Source organism: Aedes albopictus, chromosome 1 (genome assembly GCF_035046485.1).
Source record: "Aedes albopictus strain Foshan chromosome 1, AalbF5, whole genome shotgun sequence".
NCBI lineage: Eukaryota > Metazoa > Arthropoda > Insecta > Diptera > Culicidae > Aedes > Aedes albopictus.
In genome coordinates this window covers 54,002,472-54,014,694 of record NC_085136.1, presented here as the reverse complement: position 1 = coordinate 54,014,694, position 12,223 = coordinate 54,002,472, and positions in this window count along the sequence as shown.

Here is a 12,223-nt window from a genome sequence, read left to right as displayed (position 1 = left end):
GAGGGATTCCTAAGGAAATTTCTCTTCCAGGGATTCTACCAGGAATTCCTCCAAGGATTCCTTCACTAATTTGACTATGGATTCCTTAAAGAAATTCTTGAGGATTCCTTGAGGAATTCCTCCAGATCCTTTTCCCATAGTTAACACTGAATAAATTCCTGGAATAAACCCAGGAGAAATTCTTTGAGGTATCCGTGAAGGAAACTCTGGAGGAGTTCCTTGAAAATCTTTGCAGGAATTCCTGGAAGAATCTCTGCTGATGGAATAACCGAAGTAATCTCTGGAGCAGTTCCTTGAAACACTACTGAAGGAAACCCAGAAAGCATTCCTGAAGATTTCCCTGGAGAAATCCCAGACGGAATCCTGGGCATAGTGTATCATTGTACTTGCCTCACAATATACAAATTCATGCAATGACAGGCAAAGAAAGCCTTTCAATTAATAACTGGAAGTGCTCAAACAACACTAAGTTGTTGAGAGGCAGGCCAAGTCGCAGTGGGGACGTGGAGCTATAAAGAAGAAGAAGAATTCCTGGAGGAATCGTGGAGGTTTACCTGAATAAATTTCTAGAGCAATCCCTGGAATAATCTCTGCAGGAATCGGTTAATTCACCGATAAAAGCCAATCGAAACAGATAATAAGAATGGTCCCCGGTGTCCGTGTAGCTGCCGGCTTAGAATAGCACTACGGACCACCTGTTCCGGGGGTAAAAGTCCACCAAACAGGTAACCCCAATCCAAGGTGTCAGGCGACCCGTGCTGAGGGATGAATGGTTGAGGGGGTTTAAAAGATGCTCGATCTTTAACGGAGCCCGTAGCGTGGGTAGATCGCCTTTATGGGTTGCGTTGCGGTGTTAGATCTACCAAACCGAAATCTAGTGTCGTCCTATTTTTCAATTTTGGAATATGTGTTCTGATAATTATAGGCATTATAGTATTTAGTCCTTGCTACTGGTGTTGTGATGACTTCCAGTCTTTGAATAAAACTAAGTTTACCAACTTTACTTTGCATATAGTTAAAAACCTCACCATCTGAGGCTAAACTCAATGCAAAGGAAATCAAATTGGGTTAGGGATCCATGTATGTACTAACTCTTCGAAGACTGGAAAGTGCTAGTACGCAAGGAACATACTGGAATCCTTATTACTGAACACCTGTTCCATTGTTGGAATGATATTGCTGCTAATGTTAAAACCCGGGTCCTAAACTTCCTAAACTTCCTAGAATTTAGCAGTAAAACAAGGGTGATGCTAGGTTTCCGATGCATGGCCAATATCAGTACTCTTGTTTTGTTTTCTAAGAAAACAAAACAAAGAACTGTATCAAAATCGATACTTTATTGCCCCTCAATGGCAATTGAGTAATGCGACATGCACTACACTAAGGATACGGGTAATGTCACAATAGATCTAAAAACTGGTCGCAGTGACAAACCCGAACAGGAATAAAAAAAAAAATGGTCCCCGGTGATTATTCTTATCCAATATCTGCAGGAATCCCTGGAGGAAATCCTAAAGAAAATCGTGAAGGGATCCTTGGATGAGTTTGTGGAGAAAACCTTGAAGGAATCCCTGAAGATATTTCTGGAGGAACCCAGGTATCAGAAGGCCGGCTCCAGAGGCACGTTATCCTCCATTTGGGACATTTGTGCCATTAGTCCCAACCCAAGTAATCGAGGCATTCGTGAAGGAAACTGTGGAGAAATTTCTGGAGGAAGCTCTGTATAAATTATTCAAGTAATCCCTGGAGGAAAACTGCAGGAATCTGAGGAGGAATTTCTGGAGGGATCCCTGACAGGATTCTTTGAGAAATTCCTGAAGGACTTTGTGGAATGAACCTTTGAAGAGTGCCTGAAAGAATGTATGGTTGAAACACTGAGGGAATTCCTGGAGGAATCGCTGAATGATTTTTGTAGTAATTCCTGGAGGATTCTCTGAAGGTAATCCTTGGAGAAATCCCTGGAAGAATTCTTGGTGACTGATGACTTTCAGGAGAAATCTCTCGAGGAATAACGGGAAACCCCTGAAAGAATTATTTGAGGAATTCCTGGAGGAATCCCTGAAAGTATTCATGAAGGAATCGCTTGAAGAATTGCTGGAGGAATCCTATAGAGAATCCCAGGAGGAATTCATGAAGTAATCCTCGGCGGAATCTCTGGAGGAATCTTCCTGAAAGCATTTTATGTGGAATTTCTGGTGTGATTCCTTTGGGAAATTTTTAGAGGAATTTCTGGAAGCATCCCTTGAAGAATCCCTGGAGGAGTCCTTTAAAAATCCTGGGGGAATCCCTGCAGAAACTTATAGCGAAACCACTTTTCTGGAGGAATCCTCGGAGAAATCCCTGGAGAGATATTTGAACGAATCCTTGGAGGAAATTCAGGAGCAATTCGTGGAGAATTCCTTGAAAAAAAACCCTGACTGAATTTATACGAAATACCTAGAGAATTTTGTAAAGGACTCCCTGGTGAAATTTCTGGAGGAATCACTGGAGAAATTTCTTGTAGCAATTCACGGAGAAATTCCTGGAGAAATTCCTAGAGAAATCGTCAGAGGGATATTATCTGGAGGATTTCTAGCAGAAATTTCTGATCTTTGTACCGAGTTTTGGAACCCTCTACGCAGAATACCCTCTTCGAATGAGTGTAATCAGTTTCGATATCAGTCAAAGGATAAACAAAATATGGCGGAATTAAAAGGCACGAAACTGATTACACTCATTCGAAAAATGTAATTTCTGGCTGAATTCCTGGAGGTATTCTGGGAGAAACCCTTGAAGAATTTCTGTTGGAGTTTCTGGAGGAATTTTATGGGAATTTCTGAAGGAAAGTTTGGAGTATTCAAAAAAACCCTGTAGTTATCCTTTGAGGATTTCATGGAGGAATCTTTAGAGATTTTTTTTCAGATATTCCAGGAGAAATACCTGGCGAAATACCTTGAGGCATCACTGGAGAAATTGATGTAGGAATTCCTGAAGTCTTTGTGAAATTTCTAGGGTAATCCTTACAGTAGTCCTTGGAGGAATTTCTGTAAGATTCTCTGAATTCCGCTTTGAATTCTTCCAGGACTTCCTCCAAAAATTCCTTCATGGAATCCTGCTGGGATACCATCAGGAATTTCTCCTGGGATTCATTCAAGATTTCCATCAGGGTATGGAAAGTATTCCAGGTTTCCTTCAGAGATTTCTTTAGACATTCCTCAAGTGATTACACCACAAATTCCCCTAACAATTCCTCCAGGAATTCATGCAAGGTTTCCTCCAACGTTTCCTTCACAAATTACTCCAGTAATATCTCCAAGAATTTCTTCAGGGATTCCTTCAGAAAGTCCTCCAGAGATTCCTCCAGATTTCCTTCCTGGATTCCATAAGTCATTCCTACAAAGGTTTCTCCAGTAATTAGTCCAGAGATTTCCCCACGAATTGACTAATTCCTCCAGGGATTCCTCCAGAAATTCCACCAGGGATACCTCCTGAGATTTCTTCTGGGATTCCTTCTGGAATTCCAAAGTTTCCTCCACGAATTCTCCCAAGTTTTCCTCCACGAATTCCTCCAGGAATACCACCTCCACATATTCCACCATGGATTTTTCTAGGAATTCCGTCAGGGAGTTCTCCAGATATCCCTTCAGGGATTTCTCCAGGCATTTCTCCACTGATTACACAGTGATTCTTCCAGGTTTCCTTGTTAATACCTCCAGGGGATCCTCCAGTAATTTCCCCAGAAATTCCTCCACGATTTCCTCGAATAATTCCTCCAGGTATACCTCAAGAAATTCCACCTGGGATTCCTCCAGATATCACATCAGATATTCCTCCAGGGATTGCTCTAGGAATCTCCAAGTATTCTTTCAGAGAATGCTCCAGATATTAATTACTTCAGGAGAATGTTCCAGGTGATTACACCAGAAATTCCTCCAAGGATTCCTCCAGGGATTCTTCCAAGGTTTCCTTCAAAACAAATTCCTTTAGGGATATCTCCAAGAAATTCTTCAGGAATCCTCCAGGGATTCCTCCAGCGATTGCTTCTAGGATTCCTCCAGGGATTTCTTCAGAATTTCATCAAGGATTTCTTCAGGGAAACCTCCAGAAGGTTCTCCATGGATTCTTCCAGGTTTCCTTCCGGGATTCCTTGGTTAATACTTTCAGGGGTTCTCCAGAGATTCCTCCACGAATTCTTCGATTAATTTCTCCAGGAACTTCTCCAGGTATACTTCCAGAACTCCACCTGAGATTCCTCCAGAGATTCCTTCAGGGATTCCTCCAAGATTTCCTCTACGAATTCCTCCAGGGAATCCTGCAGAGATTCCTCCACGGATTCCTCTAGGAATTCCTCCAAGTATTCTTTTAGAGAATGCTCCAGGTATTACTTCAGGATTCCTCTAGGAATTCCTTCAAGGATTCGTCTAGGAATTCCTTCAGAGATTTTTTCAGACATTCCTCCTGTGATTACACCAGAAATTTCTCCGTGAATTCCTCTAGGAGTTCTTCCAAGGTTTCCTCCAAAGTTGTCCTCACAAATTCATTCAGGAATTTAAACAAAAAATCCTTCAGAAATCCCTCCAGGGATTCTTCCAAGAATACTTCCAGGAATTATTTCTAGGATTCCTTCAGGGATTTCTCCAGAATTCTTTCAAAGATTCTATCAGGGATTATTCTTGAAATTCCTCCAGATACTCCTCCAGAGTTGTGTTCAAGAATTGCTCCAAGAATTGTTCCTGGAACTCCTCCTGGGATTTTTCCAAACGTTCTTCGACGCAATGTTCCAAGGATTTCTCAAAAAAAAAAACATCTAGCAATTGTGCTATAAATTTTTTCAGAGGCTCTTCCAGGAATTTCACCAGAAATTCCTTCAGGAATTCCTCCAAGGATTTCTCCAGAGATTCATCCAGGAATTACTTCTAAGATTTCACTAGGGAAACCTTTAGTAATTCTTTCTGGAGGTTCTTCAGGAGTTTTTCCAGTGGTTCTTCTAGTTAATGCTCCAGAGATCATTAGATTACTTTGGTTATTCCTCCAGAAGAGATTCTTCCAGAAATTCCTTCAGAGATTCCTCAAGGAATTCCTCCAGAGTTTCCTCCAGGGATACCCCAAAGAACATCTCTTGGAATTTCTCCAAGAATTCCTTCAGAGATAACTATGAGAAAAGGAACTGGAGGAATTCCTCAGTGAATCCCTGGAGGAATTCCTGGAGGATTTCTTTGGGGGATCCATGGAAAAACTAGTAAAAGAATCTCTGGAGGAATCCTTGAAGGAATTCCTGATAGAATCCCTGTAGGATGACTTTTAGTAGAAATCCCTGGAGAAATTTCTGGAGGAAACTCTGAAGGAATTCCAAGAGCAATTCTTGGTAAAAATACTGGAGGGATTCTTAAAGAAATTCCTATAAAAATTGCCAGAGGAATTCCTGAGGGATCTCCTCAAGTAATCCCTGGAAGAATTTCTGGAGAAATCTTTAAAGGAATTTCTTGAAAAATACCTGCAGGAATTATAACAAAATCTCTGGAGGCATCACTGGAGAAATTAAATGTAGGAATTGCTGAAAAATCACTGATGAATTTCTAGGGCAATCCTTGCAGGAGCCCTTAGAGAAATTTCTGAAGAATTATTGGGAAGAAAATTTCTTGAAGAATTCATGCAGGTACTCCTGGAGGAATCGAAAATTCCTGGAGAAGTCCCTGGATGAATTTCAGGAGGATTCCCTAAAGGCATTCCTGGAGAAACTGTAAGGGATATTCTGAAGGAATCCCTAGAGGAATCCCTGCAGGAAATACTGCCGGAAGTTCTGAAGGAACTCATGTTGAAATCCCTAAAGAATTTACAGGAGGAATCCTTGGATGAATTCCTAGAGGTATTCCTGGAGGAGCTTTTAGAGGAATTGTGGAAGAATCCCTAAACGTATTCCTGGAGGAAATTCTGCAATAATTCCTGCAGTAAGGCCTGTAGAAATCGCTGGTCCTTTGGAGACCTTTGAGAAATTCTTAAAGGAATCCCTAGAGGAATCTCTGAAGGAGTTCCTGGAGGAATCTCTGCAGGAAGTCTAGAAGAATCTCCGAAATAATTTTGGAGGAATCGATGGAAAAATTCTTATGGAAATCTCTGGGGGAATTACATTCAAAATCTTAATATCAGTCAGAAATCCTAATTGAGTATGTCGTTGTTGCTTTCGAAACTTGACCAAAACTACAAGGTCCCGAGTAGAGACAGAGCACAAAGTGTTGCGAATATTAGTCATGTTGATAGAGATAGATTTAACATGACCGAGGTTGCTAAATCCTGTTTTTACCTATTTGTTGGCGAATGAGTAAGAGCAGAAGGCAGCAAACTTCGATTAATCTCAACCTAATTCGCCAAAAAGGACTAGTTTGGAACGAATAAACTACGGCATACTACACTGGGCTGGGCACGTAGTACGAATGTCAAAAAAAAAAGAATAATAATTAAAACAATATTCAGCATGGAACCAGGTAAAGGTCGCTGACCACATGGACGTCTGCGAACGCACTGGCTACACGTGGTTGAAACAGACCTGAGAATAATTAAACGTTCGGGGAAACAAGAGGAACAGCGCCCAAGACCGACAAAGACTGTGCAGTACTATACGCTCAAAGCTAGAGTAAAGTACTTTATAGCCAACAAGGTTACTTCTGGGATCACCATCTCACTATTAAAATCATCGTGAACCTCTAGATATCGGCAACAATAGTTTTATTCTGGTGTTTCCCATCCCCCAAGACGATGCCGGAATAATAAGATACCCTAAACAAGCCTCTCAGGCTGATAGTCCCAGTTACTGTCTACCAAAATCCAACCCTCTTCCCGGAATTATCATGAGCTTCCCAGAATCATTGGGACTACAAAAAGCATTCAACTGGGACTACAAAAGCGGCGTCGTTCTTTTCACTCCTGCGCCACCGCGCCATTCTGTTGTTGTTCGGCGCGGGGAATCAAGTAGCCATGTGTGCGAAGTAAACATGACGCTAGTTTCGCAGTCACAGTGGGGTCAAGAGAGCTAATAACTGATGCACTTGCTGAAGCAAATTTATGATGCAAAACAGTGCATTCAAATCAAAATTGCGGGAAAATGGCAAGAGTTAGGAGTTTGGTGCCAAAGAACGAATTGTAGGGCATTTCAAGGCGCTCAACTTTGTCTAAGGAAAAAAATAAGTTAATTACGCATTTTTCCGAGTAAATCGACAAAAACTGATAAAAATCCACTTACTTTTCACTTATTTGCTCTTAAAAAGTGAGTAAGTAACAAAAACTTGCATGTTCGAAGATGACGTTCAATAGCAAATTTCATAATCTTTCAAACGGTGCTGAGAGATCTTGAATAAGTTTAACCGTTTTCATGTTATAGCCGTTTTATTGGAAGCATTGTCAAAATCATGAAAAGTTCAATAACTCCGTAATGGTTGAGATTTGACCATATGGCTAGAACAATTTTTTTCATCAAATATCATCCTTAATCACCCCCTGAAATATTCTGGGTAAGAAACCCAACACCCTGTATGTTGCAAGATACTTCCAAAAATTGCAACGCGCTTCATTATAACGCAATAATAAAATATTTAAGAATATTATTCCTGGTCATGCGAACATTGCTCATGAGTTTTCTCAACATGGCTTCCATTGAAATCTAGGCCGGTGGTCGGTCCATCATCGATGGTTTTAATTAAGATCACCATAAGATCGTCTTAAATTTCTTTCAACTTATGCCAGAGCTAAAAGAATAACTCAAGAATACTAGGATTTATAACATTCTCCGTCAAGAACGTCTTAAATTTATTTCATCTTATGCAAGGGTAAGAAGTATTACTCAAGAGTACTCAGGTTTATAACGTTCTTGATGTAGGCTTATGCAAACTCCACCGAGAACGTCATAAATCATGTACGCCAAATTGTAAACAAACAATAATTTATCGCACCGCGGTGGATTTTATGAATCTCGTCCGATGAATTTAATTATCAGCCCGGTACCGGTGCCAACCAGGCAGATCTTTTTCGATGACCGGCCTTGATGCGGTGCAGTGCCTCATTCCTCCGGTCAGCACTTCCAACAGGTAAGTAGTTGTTGATTTTGAAGATCGATAATTGGAACCCCGATTGCACGGGAACCGACGTCCTGGATGACCATACCCACCTCATTTCGGATGCTGCACCCGGAGGAACTTGGCACTGCACCGCGTCGCGGTTGGGTTGCTGGGTAGCAATAATGGAACGATGAGAATCAAAATCTGATGCTTGAGTTTTTCTTGTATTTTTCATGTACCAAACTGTTCTCATGCGAGAACAGTTGCTCTTGATCAAGAACGGATGATTGAAGATAACTACAAGAACCTAATAAAACTGAAAATAAGTTCAACAGTTCTTGTTGTGTTTATGGTTTTATGAACTAAACCTCAAGTATTCTTGGAGGTGTTTTTAAAACCACATATTGACGAAGAATAGTTGTGCTCAGCTGAAACTCCGATAAGATCAACTAGAATATGCAATGTTCCGATAAAACTATCATAAAAACAAATAAAACCAAATAGAATTGAGATTGTTACTTGGGATGTCGTGTGCGGATGCAATGAGTATCGTGAGGTCAGATCTGAGCTGCATGAAATTCTCTGGGTCCGAGGAAAACAACAGAAACCCGTTAGAGAAGTGTTGGCAGGACTTGATTTGGAATAAATGAATCTGATTTACCAGATTTTGAAACGTGTTGATGTCAGAGTTTGATGTAGTACGTTCCTTGTTTTCGTTGTCCGCCTTTTGGTTTTGTTGTTCGCCCCTGTCTGTCGTCGCCCCCCTTCTGTTCGTCCTCTTCTTGTCGTTGTCTACCAATAAGGTCCTTTCTTTTTGGCTCCGTTACAGATATGGACATTTCGCCCCATCAATGTTTTTAGTATAAGTTAGCAAATAATTTAGTTTTAAACCCATAAATCCCTCCTTCCCAATTTTATTTCATTTTTTTCTTTTCTTTCTCATTCCTTAACCTCGAAACAGCCGCGAGTACTTCGGCTTCCCAAACCAACATACTATTAAGATAGTAATAAATTGTCAAATGTAAAATCAATGTAAAAACAAAAGATTTCGGCTCAATTATGCTCATGTGGTGCCCAAGCCTTCCAAATAAACGAATAAGTAAAAAAAAAGAAACATAGTAGGTAGGCAGAACGTCGTTTGCTAGAACATCTAGTAATAAATAAATTCCAAAAACAATTCTGATAAAAGGAATATTTTTAGAATTCGTAAATGGATTTTCTAAAGAAGTTCCGGAAAACATATAGAGGAATAACCGGCGGAATTTCTGATGAAATCTCTGTGTCAATTTTAACAGGAATCTCAGAAATTCATGAAATATCCATGAGGAAGATTCCTGCTTGGTGAAATCTCTTAAGGAATTCTTAGAGAAATTCCTTAAGGTTCATCTTGAGGATTCCTTGAAGGACTTCATGGCATAATCCTTGAAGGACTTGAAGAAATCTGAAGAGGCATTCTTAAGCGAATGCTTGAAGAAATTCCTGAAAAAAAATCGTTGATTGAATTCCTGAAGTATTTCTAGAAAAGCTTCTGAAGAAATGCTTGTAAGTATTCCAAAAAACATTGTATGTAAAACATTGTAAGTATTCCTAAGTCAATACTTAGAAGAATTTCTGAAGTAAATAATCCCTGGAAAAAGTCTTTGAAGTAACTGCTAGATAAATCGTAAAATATATCCCCGGAAGCTAGGTAAGTATAAACCTTGCCCGAAGGAATTCCTGCAGAAAAACTTCAAGAAACACTTGGAAAGAAATACTTGATGTATTTAATAGTTGTCAAACGTTGATTGCACTTATTTTTCCTCCGAGAGCAAAAAAAAACGTGCTGTTTTGACGTGATATGTGTTCAGATCATAACTGTTATGAATGGGGCCCCAGAAATTCAGCTGCTACCTTAAGCTAAGGCAACAGCTATGTTTGGTCATGTGGTTAGGATATCAGGGACGTTTTCATAATGCTCATGAATTTAACTTTCATATTCCACTTCGTTAAATTCAATTTTGATTTCTTGCATTATTTCTCTTGTATTTTGGTGCCCCTGTACTGCCCCCACTTTCATAACAGTCCCATTTGCAAAAAGTAGGAATTGAGATAACGGCATTCGAAGTTTGAAAACTTGTTTCCATATAAAACTTTGAAAAATCGCCAAAATTTGAAAAATATTTCAATCATCTCGAAACTTTCACAGATTGCTTTGAACATGAATATCTAACTGTAAATAATATTACAATCACTGTAACGTTGTTCAGCTTTGTATTACGTAACACAAAAATCCATGATGGGACTGTTATGCGGGTACTTTTGATATGGGACGCTCATGACTTGGTATTTTGTTCACACATTGACATAAAAATTCGTAATTTTTATTGTTGTTTTTGGAAATACATAAAAAATGATGACTACTCATAAAGTTAACTCAAAAGTGATGAAAAGTCAAATGGGACTGTTATGCGAGTGGGGGCAGTGTAGGTACAAAGAGAAATCATCAAACTAAACTAACTAAATTACTTGAACAAAGTGTGCACATTCATTAACTTTAAATGAGCCATCTGTATGCCCCATTCCAAAAATTCTTGATAATCACGAAAAGGCCCCTACATAATTACCAGCAGATCAACAAGTATTGAACTTATACTTATAGGAATCTTTCGCTATTTAAAGAACTTTATTCAAACTAATGTTAGAAACCTTCTCTGATTTGGAGGCCCCCTAAATTGGGGGGCCCGGAGCGGACTGCCAGGGTGGCCAGATCTACCGATTTCTCGGTAGTCCTACCGATTTTCGACATGCCTACCGAATCACAGACGTGAGCTCTAAAACTACCGATTTTTATAATTTCCTACCGATAACTAACGATTTTCCACTCTGATAAGCAACAATGATAAAATGTCTTAATAGTGAAATTTTGGAACTAAAGAAAGTTGGCATGCACCTTTGAAATCAGATCCAACCGTTTTAAATTGAAAGAACTTGCCAATTTTTGCTAGAAATTTCTGGGAAAATTTCTGCCTAAATTCTTGGTGGGTTTCCTCAAGTATTTGCTGTTGTGATTACTCTAGGATTTCCTCCTGTATTTTTTTTTTCAGAAATGCTTCCAGAAACACATCTAAGGATTGTTCCAGAGATTCTTGCAGATATTCCTGCAAACAGTTTCGTTCAGAGATTGCTCCAAGCACTTTTCCAAAAAATCTTCTTAGATTTTATCTTTGTATCCCTTCAAGAATTTTTAGGATTCCTCAAGGTATTGGTGCTGCGATTGCTCTTAGAATTTATGTTGGGATTCCATCAGAAATTCCTTTTTATAATTCTATAATTATATTGGCCATAATTCTTCCTCCTGTGATTTCTCCAAATCTTTCTACAGGAATTTCTACAGATGTTTTATTTAGGAATTCCTCCAAGAATTTCTTATGGGAAATTAATCTAGCAATAGGTTTCTCAAGTAATTTCTGCTCCTGAAATGCCTCCAGGGATTTTTTAAGGATTTCCTGAGGCATCCCTACATGGTTTTCTTTAGAGACTACCCCAGAAATTTGTCCAGGCAATGATCTAGAAATTCTTCCAAAAATGCTTCAGGAGGATTCCTCCGAGAATTTCTCTAGAGATTCGTCCGAAAATAACTGGAGAGATTTCTTTCGAGAATTGTTTTAATTTATCATTTAATAAGCTCTATTGAAGATCATCTAATTCTCAATATTATTTCTTAGTAAGTACGTTCGAGAAACACCCTTATTTCCTAGAGAAATTTTATCTAGAATTTGCTTTATGAGTTCTTACAATAAATTTTAAATCAATTCCCTGGACAAATTTGAAAAGTTGATTTAAAAAAACACTCTGCTGAAATCAAGCATAATACTTATTAAGATTTTTGACTGCTTCTTAAAGTATACTTTAGGTGCTATGCCAAAGTTTTGCAAGTGAATTGGCAAACTAATTTTACGAGAATGAAGTTAAAAATTCTTAGAGACTGCTAAAAACTATTATTAAACTACAAGAAGGATTTTCTAAAGTATACCCTCAAAAAGTCATCCAGTACACTCACTTGACAGTTGTCTACAGATATTCCGAGAATATTTGAATTGTTCGTAAACTTCACTTCACACTACACCACACAATCCTTTAAAAAATCACTAGTAATAAAATAATAATAAATCACTGAACAGTGAAATTCTCTTTAGAAAAAACCTGCAGGCATCTCA